Here is a 21,628-nt window from a genome sequence, read left to right as displayed (position 1 = left end):
TCCAAACTATTTAAGATCCTACATACATATTATGGTAATGAAGGCTATAAAGCACTCTTCAAGCCAACTTGGAACTCATACACAAGAAACTTTTCATGACTGTAGTTGGAAATAGTAGTTACTTCTCAAGACAAAATTTAATGTAGGAGGTAGAAACCAAAGCAAATTGATTCATACAACCAAGATAGAAGGTGGGGTAGGAGGTTGACAGGGTACAGAGCCAAGATGGCAGAGTAGAAGCAGGGACCTGCCTGAGCTTTTGCCCCAAACCCCTCCAAATACCTGTAAAAAGGAATCTAAACAAATTCTAGAGTAGCAGAAGCTGCAAAATGAGAGAATGAAACAGATTTCCAGTCCAAGACAATCTGGACGGCCAACAGGAATGGTCTATTACACTGGGTTCCGAGCAAAGCACAGTTTGACATGGGCCATTCTGGCATAGACAGAACTGGAGTACGCCTGGGGTGCTGAATTGCGGGCAGCTTTAGAAACTTCTCAACCCACAAAGTCAAAGACAGCTTCAAAGGTCAATGAGAAAGCTCTCTCACCTGGGTGAGAGAGGAACTTGGTCCAATCTCAGCTCCAGTTCCAGGGTGGTAGTAACCACTGCTGCACAGGTGGCTGCCTCTAGAGTTCTCAGCCTACAGACAATGGGGAAATCTAGTAGCTGATCTGGATCACAGTTCTGGATAATGAGGGCGAGGAGGAACACTGGTGTGGCAGAGCTGGTGGCAGCTATGGAGAGAAATTCCTACTTGCAGTTTCAGGACAGAAAAGAGTGCATGCGGTTGCTCACACACCAGAGTGTAGGCCAAGAGGAGAGAAAACACCTCTCCTTTGATCATACCACTTTGAAGGAACTGAGAATTTACAGATTCCCTAGGCATATCTCTGAAAACAGCTGCACAAACCCCCTGAAATTTGGGACAGTACGCCCTCTACTTAACAAAGATCTCAAAAGGAAAGTGATTTGTCTGGGAAAATGACCAAGAAGGGGAAAAAATAAGACTATGGAAGGTTACTTTCTTGGTGAAAAGGTATTCTCTTATGAAGAGGAAGATCAAGGCATACAACCAGAGGAAGACAGCAAGGTCAAGGCTCTTACATTCTACAAAAGCCTCCAAGAAAAATATGAACTAGTAGTAGGCTATGGAAGAACTCAAAAAGAATTTTGAAAATCAAGTAAGAGAAGTTGAGGAAAATTGGGAAGGGAAATGAGTGTGATGCAAGAAAATCATGAAAATTGAGTCAACAGCTTGCTAAAGGAGACCGCCCCCCAAAAATGCTGAAGAAAATAATATCTTAAAAATAGACTAACTCAAATGGCAAAAGAAGTTCAAAAAGCTAATGGGGAGAAGAATACCTTAAAAAGAAGAATTGGCCAGATGAAAAAGGAGGTACAAAAACTCACTGCAGAAACTAATTCCTTCAAAATTAGAATGGAACAAATGGGAGCTAATGATTTTATGAGAAATCAGAAAATCATAAAACAAAATCAAAAGAAAGAAAAAATAACAGACAATGTGAAATATCTCATGGGAAACCAAGGGCACAGGGTGAGCTGAATATGAAAGGAGGATGCCTAAAAAACAAAATCAAGTGTTGAGAGGAATGTACTGGGGGAAAGAGAAAGGGAGAGGTAGAATATAGTAAATCATCTCACATAAAAGAGGCAAGAAAGAACTTTTCCCCATGGAGGGGAAGAGGAGGTGAGGGAATAAATGAGTCTTACTCTCACTGGATTTGACTTAAGGAGGGAATGACACACATTCAGTTAGGTATGGAAATCTGTCTTACCCTGCAAGAAGGCAGGGTGGAAGGGGATAGGAGAGGGAAGATAATAGAAGGGAAGGCAGATTGAAAGAAAGGATAATCAGAAGCAAACACTATTGTGGTGGGACAGGTCAAGGGAGAGAGTGGAATAAATGGAGGATAGAGGGAAATGTGGTTAGTCTTTCACAACATGACTGTTATGGAAGTGTTTTGTATGTGGCACATGTATGATCTATGTTGAATTGCTTGCTTTCTTAATGAGGGTGGGTGGGGAGGGAGGAAGGGAGAGAATGTGAAACTCAAAGCTTTAAAAATGAATGCTAATAATTGTTTTTGCATGTATCTAGGAAATAAGTCATACAGGCAATGGGGTACAGAAATATATCTTGCCCTACAGGAAAATAGAAGGGAAGGGGATAGCAGAAAAGGGGGAGATAGAAGGGAGGGCAGATTGGGGAAAGGGGTGGTTGAGGTGCACACTGTCCTGGGGTGGGTGGAGGGGAGAGATGGGGACAAAATTTGGAATTCAAAAATCTTGTGTAAGTGAATGTTGAAAACTGAAAATAAATAAATTATGATATGAAACAGGTAAATGAGGGATCTAATATCTAGAAAGTCAGATTTTTTGTATATTTATCTTTGAGTCCATGAAAATTCAGTCTTTTGATCATGGCACAATGTGGAGGAAAATTTACTTTGTAATTAAGAACAAAGTGAGGTGACATTGTGAAACTTTTTTTTTGGTGAGTTTGAATTATAAAATATAAGCATTGAAAGAACCTTAGAGGCCATCTAATAAAAAAAAATTACCTTGAACAAGAATTTCTTTTTTCTCAATCAGTAGTCAATCAGTCTTGCTTAAAGACCTCTATTGAAAGAAAACTCATGATTTTCAGAAGCAACACATTTTAGTTTATATATAAGTCCTAATTTTTTTCATATGTAAAGCTGCAATATTGTTTGTAGTGTTTAACACATTGTTCTTAATTCTAGCTTCTGGGACCAAACCAAACACATGCAAAACACTCCTTCAAATACATGAAAAGAGCTATCTCATCTCCTCATAGTCCTCTCCTCTTTTAGAGGCAAGTAGGTAGTATAATGATACTAGCTTTGAAATCAGAAAGTCTTGAATTCCCATCCTGCCTCAGACACTGACTAGCTGTGTGATCCCAGAAAGGTCACTTAACGTCTCTCAGCTACTGTTTTCTCAACGTAAAAAGGGGATAATAATAGTATCTACTTTTCAGGGTTGTTGTGATAACCAAATAAAGTAACATATATCAAGCAGTTGCAAGCCTTTAAAGATCTCTATAAATCCTAAACAATTCTCTGAACATGTTTCAGGTGATCAGTATCCTTCCTACAATATGATACTCAGAAGTAACCATAATGCTCCAGATATAGTTCGACTAGCATGAAATATTCTTGGGGCCATCACCTGTTTTGTCTTAGAAGCTATGAGTTAACCTGTGTTCACGTCCCATCTCCAACACATAGTGCTTGTGCAACCCCAAACAAGTCACAAAATCTCTTAATACTCATGGGCAATTTTCTAAGACTACAAGTTTAAGATAAGGTGCTGACCTGCATTTCCTTTCAAGAGCTCCTTTCATCAATGAAACCATAGGTCTAGTCAAAAACAAATATTAACTTCATTACTTTAAATCTCCCTTAAGGTGTTCTCTGTATTTGGGTTTGTGCCACCCACCATTTACAGATGGGATGCTTTATTTAAATAGATCTAAATATAATGTAGCATATTATAAAATTCTTTGTAATATTTCCTTGCTATTATTAAAGGTCTAGTTGAAAGTTACATACTAGAGAATCTTACAAAATATGTGAGTGTACATATTTTCCTGCATAATATAGTTATGATCACATCATCTTTACAACACTCCAGGGAGGAATGGAATTGGCAAATGTGTGTGTCAAGGATGGTTATACGAATGAGATGCTGCCTCATGATCTCCATTTCATTCAAACTAGTTTCATATAACTAAAATTACCCATTGTGGCTGGAATCAAATGTGATGCCTTGCCTTTTCTACTGTTCTGCTAGTCTTTCCCTTACTACATCAGTGCTAAAACAGAATTATTTTCTTTTTCATCTTCAAATTCCAGGATGTGAAGAACGAAGAAGGATTTTTTTTATTAGAAAGTTGCTTAGATTTTTAGTCTGTTCTAGGCAATTGTGATTTACTTGGCAATTCAAAGATTGAGGTTCTGTGGTTAACTCTCTCTATGTACATAGTATGAAGTGATTTTTATGTGTGGTCCAGTTATGATCGTTTCTTGCTTTCTATGAGAACATTTTTATGTTTTGAAATCATCTCTGGCTGATACTTAATTAGCATATTTGTTTTCAGGTTTTATGATTATTTCTAAGACACTGCTGGCTATACCATAGGTTCTTTATATAACTTGTTTGTCCTCTCTCTCTTCTTTCCTTTATTTTAATCAGACTATTGAGAATTCATTTTGTGGAACCAAATGTGTAGTGGGATTTTTTTTCTCTAAAACTTTCAAATGTAGACCTTAGTGTGCCTTTGTAAATATTTTGGAAAGCCTCATTTCTTTCTTCATAGACTCTAGTCCAGGGACCATTTTTCAATAAATTTAAAGCTTTCTAACATTCTTTTGCTCATTCTCTTCCCACCACCTATAGTACCTTTCCCTTTGACTCTATCAAGGTCCTTCCCTTCCCTCAAGCTGACTGAGATCCCAGTTCCTTGATGACACGTTTCTCACAAATGCAGACTACAATTGTATTTCCTTTCTATGAGCTTCCTTATAATTCCTGTAGCAGTAATATGCTATATCACCCAATTAATATGTGTAAATCTCAATCTGATTGTAAGGTCTCTGAGGGCAGGAATCATACCTTATAACTCTAATCTATATAGGTACACAAGAATAAAAAAACTGATTAAAAGGCTACTAGGACTTATGTCCATGTCTAAAATCAATCAATCAACAAACATTTAGTAAATACCAGTTACAGTTAGTGTCAGATACAGGATAAGCACAGGAAATACAAAGGCAAAAAAAAATAATCTCTCACCTCAAGGAGCTCCTTATTATCCTTAGCTAACACAGACCTATCCTGATTATATCTAGCAAAAGGATCCATTTTAAAAACATGATCAAGGAATTAAGCCTTTTTGAGAAATCAAGGTAATCTTTTGAGGCACACTGAGATTACTTTCAAAATATGTGAAAGGTACTGTTTGGGTTATTTTGTGGAAGAATGTCATGTAGAAGAAACAGTAGGGACCTTGGAGTTGGAAGCTACTGGGTTCAAATCTAGCCTCTGATAATTATAGATTGTGTGAATATAGTTTATAAATCTTACATCTCCTTAATACTTTTATCTGTAAGTATAACTAAGATTATGAGTTACTGAGATCTGTGGACGGTGTACGACCTTGGTCAAGTCACAATTCTCTAGAATTACAAATTGCTTACTTTGGTGGAGGGAATTTTTATACTAAATGCTGCATGTTCTGAACGAAAAAGGAAGACTTTGGAATTTTTCTAACTCACATTGCAGATTCTTCTTTACAAAAGCTAATATATCATAGTATCATCACTTGAACTCAAAGCATTTTGAACTTAAGCTTCTCAAAACCCTCAGGGATCAAATTTGGAAAAGGATATCATAGTCACAAACTTTTTGGTCTCTAAATGACTTGCTGGTCTGGCCAACAGATGATTGATTGAGCTTAAAATGATGCCTGATGGTGAGGTATTATGCAGATTGGATGAAATATATCAATTTCTCATAAACAGGAAATAGCCTCAGGATAAAAATAATCTCCTCCCTTACTGTCAAAATCTTGACCTAATGCAATAAACCATTTGGTGCCTAAAAGGAAGAGAAATGAAATTTAAAAGATGTGGGCTTTTTAACTGAAAATTTCACTGTCTTACTTTAGAGGTGAAGGTTTAAAGAGTTGATGCAAGTAGAGAACCTGTTTGATGAAGGCATGCAAAATCTGAAAAATGACTTGTTGCACAGGGAGAAAAGTAACATAATTCATCAGCACATTTCAACAACGAATACTGTTGGTGGCACTTTATAATCTTCGTACATTCCAGAAGTCCCACTGATCTGCAGCTTCGACCTATGGGATACACTTCAGAAAAGTTACATAAACAACACCGAACCTTAGGCAGAGGAAAATGTACACTTTGAACATGTTGAAACTATCCATATTAAGTCAGTTTAGCACTTTGATTAAAGAGTTTAATCAATCACCATCCTAACCTGTTTATTAATCACTTTATCAAGCAGTTGATGCATTGCTGGTTTTAATAGAATCCATTTATTTTGATTTCTACCTACTTCATCTTTCCAAAGGGCTTTCCGAATCAGCTGTGATAAAAAAAAGGGGGGGGAGAGGGAGAGAAAAAAGAGAGGGAGAGAGGTTGGTTGCATCTAAACACTGGCTAGAATCTCCACCTACACTAATACATACTTCATTATCAACACCCAGCACCGACTTAGCCAATTTATTAAAGGGAAAAAAATCTCCCTGGAGTGGGGCTTTTGGTGAACCACACGGTTTAGCTCAGATAAACAGAGGCCATTCGTTTGCTTTCACACCTGACACCCTCATGATGTACGATCCTAAGAAGATTAATCTTTTTCTCCCTCCACCCCTCTTTGTTAAAGCCGTTTTGTGCTCGTCCTCCTTTTCTTCCAGGACACTTACACCACGTTGGGTTACAACTTGTGGTTAGCGTTAAAGCCCCTCATTTCCTCGGGACAGAGAAAACAAGATTTGTAAGAATAATACACTGGTTATGTGGCTTAAATCCTTCTCTGAGGTTTTTAGTTCCCTATGACTTCAGCGCAGCTGAGTTGAAAAGGAAGTGGAACTTGGAAAAGATCCATACAGTGAAATTCATCATGTTTCAGCAGTCTGGCTCCATAAATATAGTTGCTCAGAGCTGGAAACATGTTCCTCTTTTTATGAGCTGGTCTGCTTAATCGAGATCAGGAATTTAAGAAGGACGACAGCTGAGGGGATCTTTTTCTTTTAATTTGGTCTTTGCTCATGGACTTAAATGGGTGACATTGACCCTTGCTATACATTGCAACTGGCTTAAGCAATACGTCCGATAAATGTTTAATCCCTTTGGTTGGCCAACAAAATAAATGGATGAATTAATACCGTTTTCCCTAAAGACTTTCTTAAGAAAACTTTAAAAATGGGTGTAAAATCAATCAAAATATGAATAACATTGGCAGAAAGGTGAACCCTAATTTGATTTAAGATCTAATTGAGCTTACTGAACATCCATTGTCTGTAGAGAGCAGAGCAAAACACAACAAAACAAAACTTAAGGATTATGATTTCAGCATCCTCATCTTCTTAATTGAATTGAATAAATTAATATTTCTACTATTTACGTAAGTAGACGTGAGGCTAGATTGCAATTTTTGAAGAAATTTTTTTCTCTAAATTAGGTTTCGATTCTGCAACTTTGAAGAGAGTGAGAGTATGACCTGGTACAATACTGTCTGTGGTGGGAATTAGAAATATAAAGCAATTAAAAAATGTAATGTGGAGGCAGAGCCAAGATGACAGAGTAAAAGCAGAGACTTGCTTGAGATCTCCCCCAATTCCCTCCAAATACCTATAAAATTTACTCTAAACAAATTCTAGATCAGCAGAACCCACAAAGTGACAAAGTGAAGCAAATTTCCAAGCTAAGACAACCAGGCAGGATGACAGGAAAGATCTGCTGCACCAGGCCAGGAGAGGAGAGCACAGTTGAATACAAAAAGCACCAGTATAGCCTGCCCTGGGCAAACGTAGAGCAGACCTCAGGGGAGTGAATCACAGGCAGCTGTGGCAGTTTCCAGACTTCTCAATTCACAAAGGCTAAACACAACTTAGAAGGTCAGTAGGAAAAGTCTGTCACCTGGGTGAGAAAGGAGTTCAGTGATCTGGCCCTAGTCCCAGGGTACCAGAAGTGGCCAAAGCTGCTTCCAGAACTCTCAGGTCACAGATGGTGTGGGGATTGAGTAGATGATCAGAGGAGGATTGAAAGGATATCTTTGTATGTGCTGAGGAAGAATTGTCTTACTTTGCTGATTCCTGGAAATGGGTCACATTCCTGGGTGGCAGTCCTGGGGCAAGGACGAGTGCTGGCATGGCAGAGTTTATAGCAGTGGTGGAGAGAGAATCCTCCTCATAGTTGTAAGGAAGAAAAGAGTGTTTGTGGTCACTTAGACACCAGAGCACAGACCAGGAGAGGAGTAATACCTCTCCTTTGATCATATCACCTTGGAAGAATTGAAAATTTACAGGTCCCTAGAAATATCTCAGAAAACAGCTGCACAAAAAGCCTAAAATGTTGGAAAGTATACCTCCCACACTGGAAGTAGTCATACCTTAAAAAGTAAATAGTCAAGTAATTGGCTGGGAAAATGGGCAAACAGTGGGAAAAAAAAACAAAAAACCTCAGAGTATAGAATCTTACTTTGGTGACAAGGAAGATCAAAACATACAACTGGAAGAAAACAACAATGTCAAATCTCCTACATCCAAAGACTCTGAGAAAAATATGAATTGTTCACAGGCCATGGAAGAGCTCCAAAAGGATTTTGAGAATCAAGTAAGAGAAATAGAGGAAAAATTGGGAAGAGAAATGAGAATGATGCAGGAAAATCAGAAAAATGAGTTAACAGCTTGCTAAAGAAGGCCCCCAAAAATACTAAAGAAAATAACACATTTAAAAAGCCAGTGAGGAGAACAATTCCTTAAAAAGTAAAACTGGCCAGATGGAAAAAAGAAATCCAAAAACTCACTGAAGAAAATAACTCCTTAAAATGAGAACGTAGCAAATGGAAGCTAAGGATTCAATGAGAAATCAAGAAATTATAAAACAATAACAAAAAAAAAATGGAAAGTGTTTGAGAATCTAGTTCAAATCCCTGGTCTGTATTTATACTTTGTAATCTTAAGTTACTTAAGCTCTCTTGGTCTCAGTTTATCTATCTAAAAAAACTAGATGACTCAGTGGACAGAATGCTAGAGTTGAAGTCAGAAAGAACTGAATTAAAATACAGCCTCTGACATTTGCCACCTATGTGACCCTAGGGAAGGCATTTAATCTCAGATTCCTCATTCCTAAAATAGGGAGGTTTCCTCTAGGCTTCTGTAAAGATAAAATGGGACCAATTTTGTAGAGTGCTTCATAAACCTTAAAGCAGTATATAAAGGCTTGCTATTATAATTGTTATTATCCTGCAAAATCAGATCAGATTAGATTAAGTCTAAGTTCCCTTTCACAAACAAAAATATAGGAACACTATCCATATTTTCTTTGGAAAAGCCTATTGAAGCTGATGTTAGAGTGTTTTATCCTATAGGCAAGAGGGAGCTCTTGAAGATTCTTGAGGAAGGGAATGACATGTGCTTTGGGAAGAATTTTTTGGAAGATGTATTGATAATGGATTGAAAAATTTATAAGACTAGAAGTAGGGACCCCAAATAGGAGACTATTGAAATAGATTAGGTGGATTAAAATTGTACTTTTCCTGATAAAGTTCAAATACTTTCAGGAATTCTTACTTCAATGATTTCAATATTCACATATTTCACAAATATATGTCAAATTCTTACTATGTGCAAAGCATTTTTCTAGGCACAGAATAAAAAGCAAAGATGAATGAAAGATGGCCCCTGACTCAAAGAAATACACCTTCTACTGGGGAATGTGGGAGGGAGAGATAAGGCACATACACAAATAAAGGTTATACAATATTTAAGTTTAATAAGAGACAAAAAGAAAATGCTATAAACATTTCTTAAAATAGAGAGTTAATAGTTAAGTCCCAACAACCTTTGATTGCATAAGTCTGTTATATGTTTTATCAATGAAAAATAAATGAAGGAAATGTGACATCATTGGACAACTGAAGAAAGGAAAGGAAGCAATGAAAGAAGAGGTGGGGGAGTAAAGAGGGAGAAGATAGGAAAGTGTGGTGTGGAAGGAAAAATAAAAGTTTTATTATGTAATCTTCCTTAATGGTAACTGATCCAGTGTGTGTGTGGGGGGGGGAGGGGTTAGTGAGGGGGACGTAATTTGTGACAGCAGAGGATGTGAGTTCAAATCCTAAGTCTCAAACTTCCCTTAAAGAAGTCATTTACCATCTTGGACTCAGTTTTCTTTTATATGTAAAATCAGAGGGCTAGGCTAGAAGGCTTCCACGTTCCCTTTCAGTTCTAGAGCTATGATTTTGCTTTCTAGACCTAATGAAAGATAGTCTGGGAGCTTATTGCCATCCTCAAATTATCAGCATGTTGATTCTTTTGTTTATAATCTTATAAGAATGTTTTTGCTGTTGAGTTTTTTCGGTTGTGTCTGACTTCATGACCTCATTTGGAGTTTTCTTTGCAAAGGTACTGCAGTAGTTGGCTGTTTCTTCCTCCAAATAATTTTACAGATAAAGGATCTGAGGCTAATAGCACTAAATGATCTGCCCAAAATAACATAACTAGTAAGTATCTGAGAACAGATTTGAATTCAGGAGTTCCTGACTATCAATTTCACCACCTAGCTAACCATAAGAATTTGAAAATTGTGGATTTTATATGTAATCCTTTGTACCATCCTATAAGTCTTATATGGAGATTAGCTTTTTTACATAGGTGCCATCCTATAACAATCAGATGGTGAAAAGGATACAATGCCAGAGTTGGAGTCAGGAAGGTCTGGACCTAAATGCAGCCTCAGTCGCTTACTAGCTGTGTGACCCTGGGTAAGTCACTTCTGTTTGCTTCAGTTTTCTCATCTGTAAAATAGGGATAACATTAGCCCCTACCTCAGAGTTGTTGTGAGGATAAAATGAGATAATAATTACAAAATCCTTGGGATACTGTCTGACACATAGTAAGCACTATGTAAATATTGATTATGATTAAGATTATTATATTTGATTGGATGAATTGATAAATTTAAGAATGATGTAGCTCAAGCTAATATTTTCCCAGTGTCAGAACTGATAACTATTGCTTCTTTCCATGATATGAAGGAGGGAAGGGAGTGTGCTAAAGAAAAATAGTGGTTATAACTTACTTTTTAAACATTAAACTAATTCATATTTGTTAAATGTGAAGACTTGTGCTAGGTATTGAAGGGGATTTTAAAAAAAGTAAAATGTGCCCCACTCCTCAAGTAGCTTAAAGTCTTTTTGTCTGAACTTGAGAGAAAGAAGTGATGCCATGAACAACCTCTGGGTCACTGATTTTACACTTAAGTTGTGATTTCACAACTGGGTAAAAGTAAACCATTCAAAAATAGGTTTGCTTCTGACTCCAGTCTTCTTACTTTCCAATCAACCAACCAACTGATCAACCAAGCAAAAAGATTTTATGATACACTTACTCTGTACCAGGAATTGTGCTGATATACAAAGAATCAAATTAAATAAATAAAATAGTCCCTACCTTTATGGAGCATATATTCTCTTTGGAGAAAAAAATAGACTACACGTGAAATAAAAAAAATATCAAATGAGGGAATTAGGAAAGGTAATTATTGGGGCATTATATGAATAAAATCTTTCTTCACCCTGTGCATAGTCTCTGCAAAATCTTGACATTATATAAAAGTTACCATGTTCTTATATTTCAGTTTTGGAGTCTCAGAATAATATGCCAAGTAATTAGTCATATTGGCGAAATCCTCTAGTGTCAAAAGTATTTCATTATTTGTTCATCCATCCATTCCTTTATTCTATACACTTATTTCTGAGCATATTAAGAAGTACCATGAAATAGTAGATAGAGTCCTAAACTTTGAGTCATAAAGATCTGAGTTAAAAGCCTCCCACTGACATTTTCTAGCTATGTATGTCTGGACAAGTCATTTAACCTAACTTGGCCTCAGTTTCTAGTCTGTAGAATGAAGGCTAGATGGCCTCTAAGGTCTCTTCTTGTCCCAAATTTATTATTCTACGTGCCCTTAAATATTTATGGCACTGCATATCATATTTGTACGAGTGTTAATGTGGATAACACTATTCAACTACAGTAAGGAAGGCACGTTGTTTAGTCACTTCAGTTGTGTCCTACTTTTTGTTAGCTCATTTGGGGTTTTCTTGGCAAAGATACTGGAGTGGTTTACCACTTCCTTCTCCAAAGTAGCATATAGACTGTGAATTGATTTTTCCAGGAGTGGCATAAATTGGTATTGATTCATCCTTGTTGTTTGGACAATATAGTATAGTGGAAACAGCCTGAGACTACAACTCAGAAGACGTAAGAGATGTTATTTCAAGTGCATTTTGTTCATGTCAAATCACATCTGGATTATTCTGTTCATTTCTGAACATTACATTATAGAAATAACATCAGTAAAATGGAAAGCATCCAGTTGTCAAATGAGACATTTTTAAAGCACTTAGCATATTTCATCACACAAAGTAGACACTTCATAAATGCTGATTCCCTTCCCTCCTCTTATTTCTTTCCTATCCATATAAGGGCAGCTAGGATGGTGGAAGGCCTCTTTATCATGCCAATTAAAACAACTAAGAATTCAGGTCCTGGCAAAGATGGTGGTGGGATGGAGCATGAATACTGTCTTCAGGTATTTGAAGGGATGGCACATGAAAGACGAAATCAATTTATTCTACTTCATTCCACAGAGAAGAACTAAGAGAAACGGATAATATTTTCAATGAAGCTAATTTAGGCTAGAAATAAGGATAAACTTCCCAACAACTAAAGCTATGTTTTTTAGGTTTTTTTATTAATTTGTTTTCACTTTTCTACAATCACTTCCACAAGTCTTAGATTTTCTCTCCTTCCCTTCTCCCTTCCTCCCTGAGACAGCATGAAATCTTATATGGGTTCTACACATACATTCTTATTAATCACATTTTACATTTTCATATTAGTGATGTTGCATTGAAGAATGAAAATGAATGGGAGAAAACATGAGAAAAACCTAAACAAAGCAAAACATAACACACGAGAAAATATTCTCTTTCTCATTCTGCATTCCAATTTCATAATTGTTTCTCTGGATGTGGATGGTATTTTGCCTCAAGAGTCCTTTGGGAATATTTTAGATCATTGCATTGCTGTGAAGGGCTAAGTCTACCCGAAAAATTCCTCACACACTGTGGTTGTTACTGTGTACAGTGATCTCCTGGTGCTGCTCCTCTCACTCAGCATCAGCTCATATCAGTCCTTCCAGGCCTCTCTGAAGTCTTCCTGTTCATCATTCCTTATAGCACAATAGTATTCCATTACATTCATATACCACAGCTTGTTCAGCCATTCCCCAATTGATGAGCATCCATCCCCTCAATTTCCAGTTCTTGGCCACCACAAAGAGTGCTGCTACAAATATCTTTTGTCCATGTGAGGCTCTTTCCCATTTTTATGATTTCTTTGGGATACAGTCCTAGAAGTGACATTGCTGGGTCAAAGGGTATGCACATTTTTATAGACCTTTGGGCATAGTTCCAAATTGCTTTCCAGAATGGTTGGATTAGTTCGCAGCCCCACTAAGAATGAATTAGTGTCCCAGCTCTCTCATATCTTTTCCAGCATTTATCATCTTCCTGTTTTGTCATGTTAGCCAATTTGATAGGTGTGATGTGGTGCCTCAGAGTTGTTTTGATTTGCATCTCTCCAATCAATAGTGCTTTAGAGTATTTCTTCATATGATGATAGTTTTAATTTCTAACTGCCTGTTCATATCCTTTGACCATTTATCAACTGGGGAATAACTTGTGTTCTTGTAAATTTGACTCAGTTCTCTATGTATTTTAGAAATGAAATCTTTATCACAGACATTAGTTGCAAAAATTCTTTCCCAGTTTTCTGATTCCCTACTAATCTTGGTTGCATTGGGTTTGCTTGTGTAAGAACTTTTCAGTTTAATGTAATCAAAATTATCCATTTAGCATTTCATAATGTTCTCTATCTCTTGTTCGGTCATAAGTTTCTCCACTCTCCATAAATCTGACAAATGCACTATTCCTTGCTCCCTTAATTTGTTTATACTATCAATCTTTATACCTAGTTCATGTATTCATTTGGACTTTATTCTTGTGTACAGTGTCAGGCATTGGTCTATGCCCAGTTTCTGCCACACTGTTATCCAGTTTTCCCTGCAGTTTTTGTCAAACAGGGAGTTCTTATCCCAGAAGTTAGGGTCCTTGGGTTTATTGTACAGTATATTGCTATATTCATAGGCTACTGTGTCTTGAGTACCCAACCCATTCCACTGGTCTACCTCCTCTATTTCTTAGCCAGTACCAAGAGGTTTTGATGATTGCTGCTTTGTAATACAATTTGAGATATGGTAAGGCTAGGCCACCTTCCCTAGCATTTCTTTTCATTAATTCTCTTGACATTCTGGACCTTTTGTTCTTCCAGAAGAATTTTGATATCATTTTTTCTAGCTCTAGAACTAAAACTATTTCAAAATGGAATGAGATGCCTTAGAAGAGAGATTTTACTGGTATTATGCAAGCAAAGGCTAGATAACCATTCATCCATTATACTATAGAAGGAAAATCACGTTCAGATAAAGGTTGGACTGTCTAGATAGCCTTTAAAGACCATTCCAGCTCTGACAATTTGTTATTCTCTGAAGGTTCTGGTCCTGGTTCTGTGAGTAATTGCATGACATTGAATGAATAATTGAGTGTCTCCCACATAAGTTTGTTTGAATGGAGGGTGATGAGGCATGGAACTATGGTTTCACTGGTATAGGTATCTTCTTGTGTGGAACATCAGTACATATTGGTATCTTATATTGTGGAGTTGCCTACACCACTGAGAATATAAGTGACTTCCGCTTGTCTTGTAGCTAGTATGGATTAGAGGCCAGATTTCTTTCCAGTTCTGCCATGCAGCCTCTTTCTTGACTTATTTTTACATAAAATAATGCCACTGGACCAGACTATTGCTAAAATCTCTTTCAACTCTTAAATTCTGTGGACTGCCTTTTAATTAACAGCTAAACTCCTGCCTAAAGTCCTGCCATTAAATTTGACTCAAAATTGTGTGTGAACTTCTTACTTATTTTGTTCTACTCCAATTTCCATTCCCCATTGACTAAATGAAGAATTAAAAAAAATTTTTTTAACATCTTTTATGTACCTACTATGTTAGGTATGTACCTACCATGCTAGGTTTTGGAAATGCAAGTCTAAAACTCTTAAAGCCCGTGCTTTCTTTTTTAAAATTTATTTTAAATATCTTTTTTAATTTTTATTAAATTTAGTTATTTATTTTTAGTTTTCAACATTCATTTCCACAAGATTTTGAGTTTCAAATTTTCTCCTCATTTCTCCTCTCCCCCACCCCAAAACAGCATGCATTCTTACCCCAGTCTACCCTCCCATCTATCATACCCCTCCCTTCCCTTGTCCCCATTTTCTCTCTTTTCTTGTAGGGCAAGAAAGATTTCTATACCCCATTTCTTGTATTTCTTATTTCCCAGTTACATGCAAAAACAATTCTCAATATTCGTTCCTAAAACTTTAAGTTCCAACTTCTCTCCCTTCCTCCCTCTTCCCCCGCCCCCATCCCCACTGAGAAGGCAAGCAATTCAATATAGACTACATATGTATAGTTTTGCTAAAGACTTCTGTAATAGTCATGGGAAAGACTACCTATATTCCCCGCCATCCTATCCTGTCCCCCATTTATTCTATTCTCTCTTTTAACCTTATCCCTCCCCAAAAGTGCTTGCTTCTTATTACCCCCCTTCTCATTGGCCCTCCTTTCTATCATCCCCCCACACCCCACTTATCCCCTTCTCCTCTACTTTCCTGTAGTGTAAGATAGATTTTCATACCAAATTGAGTGTGCATGTTATTCCCTCCTCAAGCCAAATGTGATGAGAATAAGCTTCACTTTTTTCCTCTCACCTCCTCCTATTCCCCTCCATTGAAAAAGTTTTTCATACCTTTTTTATGAGAGATAATTTGTCCCATTCCATTTCTCCCTTTCTCCTCCTGATATATTCCTCTCTTGCCCCTCAAGTGTATTTATTTAGATATCATCTCTTCCTATTGAACCCATCCTGTGCCCTCTGTCTATATAGATGTGTATAATCCCTCCAACTACACATATACTGAGAAGAGTTTCAAGAGTTACAAATATTATCTTTCCATGTAGAAATGCAAACAGTTCAACTTTAGTAAGTCCCTTATTATTTCTCTCCCTTGTTTACTTTTTCACGCTTCTCTTGATTCTTGTGTTTGAAAGTCAAATTTTCCATTCAACTCTGGTCTTTTCATCAAGAATTCTTGAAAGTCCTCTATTTCATTGAATTATCATTTTTCCCTTGAAGTATTATACTCAGTTTTAGTCCTAGTTCCTTTGATTTCTGGAATATCATATTCCAAGCCTTAATCCCTTAATATCGAAGCTGCAAGATCCTGTGTTATCCTGGTTGTATTTCCCCAATACTCAAATTGTTTCTTTCCGGTTGCTTGCAATATTTTCCCCTTGACCTGGGAAACTCTGGAATTTGGCCATAATATTTCTAGGAGTTTGTCTTTTTGGATCTCGTTTGGGAGGTGATCAGTGAGTTCTTTCAATATTTATTTTACTCTCTGGTTCCAGAATGTCAGGGCAGTTTTCCTGGATAATTTCATGAAAGTTGATGTGTAGACTCTTTTTTTGATCATGGCTTTCAGGTAGTCCCATAATTTCTAAATTGTCTCTCTTGGATCCATTTTCCAGGTCATTGTCTTTTTTAATGAGATATTTCACATTGTCTTCTAGTTTTTCATTTTTTTTGTTTTTGTTTCATAATATCTTGGTTTCTCATAAAGTCATTAGCTTCCATCTGTTCAATTCTAAGTTTTAAAGAACTATTTTCTTCAGTGAGCTTATGAACCTCCTTTACCATTTGTCTATTTCTGCTCTTTAAAGCATTCTTCTCCTCATTGGCTTTTTGGGACTCTTTTGCCTTTTGAGTTAGTCTATTTTTAAAGGTGTTAATTTTTTCAATATTTTTGGGGGTCTCCTTTAGCAAGCTGTTGAGCCACCTTTCCTGATTTTCTTGCATTGCTCTCATTTCTCCTCCCAACCTTTCCTCCTCCTCTCTTACTTGATTTTCAAATTTGAGCTCTTCCATGTCCTGAGACCACTACACATCCACTTTGGAGCTTTTGGGTGCAGAAGCCCTGACCCCCTAAGTCTTTCTCTGATGGCATTCTTATTTTGGATGGTTTTGGATGCAGAAGTCTTGACTTTTAGGTCTTCCTCTGATGGTATGCATTGTTCTTACTCATCTGAAAGAATAAAAGAAAATACCTGCTCACCAAGAAAGTAGCCTTCTATTGTCTTATTCTTTTTTCCTTTTTTGGGCATCTTCCCAGCCAGTCACTTGACTTTTGAGTTCTTTGTCAAGGGGAGGATATACTCTGGGGATGTGTAATTTCTCAGTTCCTCCAAGGTGGTACAATCAAGGGAGAGGAGCTTATTCCCCTCCTGGCCTGTGCTCTGGTCTGTGAACAGGATTCCTTCTCCATAGCCTTCACCAGCTTCACTATGCCAGCACTCCTCTTCACCCCAGGGCAGCCACTGAGGGCTGAGATCCAGATCAGCTGTGCAATTCCCCCAGGGGTTTTAGGCCAGGGCTCCAACAATGGAAGCTGCCACTGCCTGAGGCCTGAACTAGACCACTGTGCTCCTTTCTCACCAAAGTGAAAGCACTTTCCACCTGACTTCTGAAGTTGTCTTTGGTATTTGTGAGTTGAGCAATTTGGGAAGCACAGTTGCTGCCAGGGATTCTGCCCCCTGAAGCCTATTCTGGTCCTGTCCCTTCCTTGCTGTGACCAAGGCCAGGCTGCAATCTGTTCTGTGACCAGTGAGATAGACCTTTCCTGTTAGCCTTCTAGGCTGTCTTGGGCTGGAAATCTCTTTCACTCTGTCATTTTGTGGCTTCTGCTGCTCTAGAATTTGTTTAGAGTCATTTTTACAGGTATTCTATGGGCTGTAGGACTACAGCTTCTAGAGTTGCATCTTCCTACTCTGCCATCTTGGCTCAGCCTCCAAGCCCTTGCTTTCAAGGAAAGTATATCTGAACAGGGGAAGAAAATACATAGGACAGTCATGGTCAGGGAAAGATATTTTGGTCAGAAGGATGTTGAGTAGAGCCATAGTAAAATTAATTATCATTCTTTTTTTTTCCAGAAACAATGGTAGCATTAATTTGATCACTATCCTCAAAGAAAAAAGTGGAAAGTGAGGACAAGGGGAAGGTAGGAAATGGGAATGGGAAGGTCAGATGACAAAAATTCAAGAGAGGTGTGTGGAAATGGATTGATTACTAGATACATTGTGCAACTTGGTCTTGTAACAGTTAATTATAGTGGTTTAAGTGACTTTACTTCCTAAACTAGGTAGCATTCAATTAGAACAACTGATCACACTGTCTTATTATATGATGGGCTCTAATGTACGTGTGTATATACAAAAAAAAATCATCATTTTCCTACTGATGTAAATAGATCCTTTTTTCTACCTACAACCATGAAAGAAAATAAACCTATTTGTTACAATTAAGAATGGAAACCATGGCCTTAACTTCATTAGCATAGAGCCAGTGACAATACATTTTATAGCAGCAGACTAGAAGAATAGTTTCCTCCTACTTTCCTGGAGTTGCTTCCATCTCTCTTTGCCCAACGGTAGGGATGGATGCCGAGGAACAAATACATTTGCCACACTGACTCCATAGTCTGCACAGCTGGGTCACTATCCAGATGTACATTCTCTTCCAACTGGCTCACAACTGGAGCTGAACTGTCACAGGGCTTTTGTCCATCAGTTCCAGAAATATTAATCATGGCTTTAACAATGCTGTGGAATAGCTCTACTGCAGACTCCCCAGGCAGTGGATCTGTGGCCCAGCTGTGAAAACCATTTCCAAGCAACGCTCAGTTGTAAGAAATAGTCATACAGCTGAATTGTGGTGTATCCAAAATGTTAATTAAATATGGGACCCTGTTGTAAAGCAGCAGCCTGTAGTCTCCCTAGGAAGTAGTGGCACAAACACTTGTCTTTTTGTAATTTGCTAGAGCCAACATGGTTTTTGCTTCCATTCAGTATTCTGTATTTTATATAAAGATAAAACTTTTGAGTGGCTATTGCCAATTGAGGAAGATTTCACTGTGACGGGGTTATATGACAAATAAAATTCAAAAGGCATTCTCTGGAAGGAGTTGGAGTTATAACTGAATCAACTGTTACAATTGCAAATGAGGAAGTGTTTTAAAAGACCTGGAAGCAAATCAATGACATTGGTCATTCCCATATCTGAACTGATTCATGAAATATGTGATGTCAACTTGGTTTTCTTCATATCCCCATCCTAACTATCAAATCATCAATTAGCTACTTCCCTCTAGTCGCAGAGTCTAGATATAGCTGTTTTAAATATCTAAGTTTTGGTGGCATTATGCAGCCAAAGCTTTGAGGAAGATGGGGGGAGGAAATGACTGTCCTTTCCGTAATCATAAACATTGCTTAATGATGGTTTGATTATGATATGCTCAAGCATTATCAAGTCGAGGTTGGCCTGGGAACATGGAAGCAAGGGAAGCCATGAAACCACATTATCTCCCACCCCCATCCCCAGGATCTGACAAGATATTTCTTCTGCAAAGCATCATTACAAAGGAATTTTGAAATAGGAACTGACTGGAAAATCAAAGGTACCAGTCTCGAGGCCACACGTGGCCTTCTAAGTCCTTATGTGACTCCTTTTTGGCTGAGTCCAATTTTGCAGAGCAAATCTTCTTTATTAAGCAGATTTGTTTCTAGTGAAGTTTAGATTCAGTCAAAAGACTGCACTTGAGGACCTAGAGGGCCACATGTGGCCTCAAGGCCACAGGTTCCCCATCCTTGCTTGGTAAGCTCAATACATGAATGACAGACACTAAGAAAGAATGGTTGTGAGTAGCCAAGTTGACTGTGTGATATTCCTTAATGTCAGAACACGAAGTCATTGGATTGAGTAACTTTTTTTTTTTTTTTTTTTTTTACTGAATTAGACTACGTAGAGCACTTTGTGGGCATTTGGTTCAAAACTGGAAGTCTAAATCAAGAAGGATTTAAACCCAAATATACACAATGTACACATTGATTTAGTATTTTGCTATTTCTCTCAAACATTGGGAAAGGAATATAAAATGTGAGAATATTTATCTGTATTCATATATGATGTATATATTTATGACAACCACACACATACGTATTCTGATATTTATGTATTTATGTATATATGTATGTATATATCTACTGGCACTCTTGACTTGGAGATAAAACTACTAAAACTCATATAGAGGGTTTTGGAGCAAAAGAGGAATTCACTCTGGAAATATTTTTTTAATTCTGCTAGCACCTTTACTTGGTAATGGCTTTAATAATACAGTTAAATAAAAGGAGGAAAAGTAATTCCCTGGTACATTTACCTACCTTGAAAAAATCAGAATATTCAATATTGGGTATGATTTGGAAAATCTCTTGCTCTTGTGTGGCCAGTCATCTGAAGATATAGGCAGTGTGCCCTCTCTGAAGCCTTTGTACTAAGTTTCAAAGCTGTGCTTCTCTTAGCTCAAAGGCTTCTGGAAATGGTAGTATCCTCTGTCCTTTCTTAGTGCAAAAGCTTTGATATTTGAGTTGCTGTTTACAAGTATTGGTACTATTTTTCTTGGTTTTTCTGAATAGCTTTCCCAGATGTATCTTCTCTTTCCATATTCTCTACCTTGATCATTTCATTTTCTAAGATGGATATAATAATAACCCTTATTCAGAATGCTTACATATATATATATATATATATATATATATATATATATATACATATATATATATATATATATATATATATATATATATATATAAACTCAATATATCTATTGATTACTACCTGATGGATATTGCCTTCTCTTTGTACCCTCAGCATCATCTCAAATTCAATAAAAATACGTATATGAATATATATCACATTCAATAAAGAGTTATCACCTACTTCTAAATTTATTTCTCCTCCAAACTTTTCCATTTCTGTCGAGTGTCCTACCATTCTTAACCAGTTTCATAATTAAATCCAGCTCTTTTGCAATCACTCCCTTCATATCTAACCAGTTTCCAAAATATTGGTTCTATATCAACAATATTTAGTGCAAGTCTTCACTCCATTCATATAGATGACACCCTAGTTCATCCCACTCATTCTTCACATAGCTTCTAAATCATCTTCTCAAGACACTATCACTCCTTTGCCTAATAATGTTCAATGATCGTATATTCCTCCTAAGACAAAATATAAAACCTTCATTCTAGAATTGAAGGCCCTCTAGATCCTGACTCCCCTCCCTCTTTTCAGTCTTATTTCATAGTTCTCCCCTTTGTGAACCTTAGATTCCAATCAAATCATGTATTTATTATATTCAGTTTTGATTATCCCACCTTTGTAAATGCCCACAGGTTGTACCCTATGCTTGATTTGCTCTCACTCAATTCCATGTCTCACAATTCTTCTCTTATTTTAAGGTTTAATTCAGGTATCACTGTAAGGTCTTCTCTTGTTCTCACCTTCTATTTTATACCCTCTCAGACAGGGTAGGTTCTGTTTTTCCCAGACTCAAATTTCCTTTTATTTTTTTTAATATGCATATGTTTTGTATTCCCTAATACACAATTTAAGTGGTTTGATAGCAGAAAAAATTTCATTTTTGTCTCTCTATTGCCAGTACCTAGCTATATATGAAAGGCATTTGGATAAAAAATTATTAAATTTAACTCTGTTTATAAAACTGGTATTTTCAGTAAATTAGAAAATATTA

Source organism: Notamacropus eugenii, chromosome 1, assembly GCF_028372415.1.
Source record: "Notamacropus eugenii isolate mMacEug1 chromosome 1, mMacEug1.pri_v2, whole genome shotgun sequence".
Lineage (NCBI taxonomy): Eukaryota > Metazoa > Chordata > Mammalia > Diprotodontia > Macropodidae > Notamacropus > Notamacropus eugenii.
The sequence above is the reverse complement of the archived record's forward strand: the minus strand, read 5'-3'. Positions refer to the sequence as shown.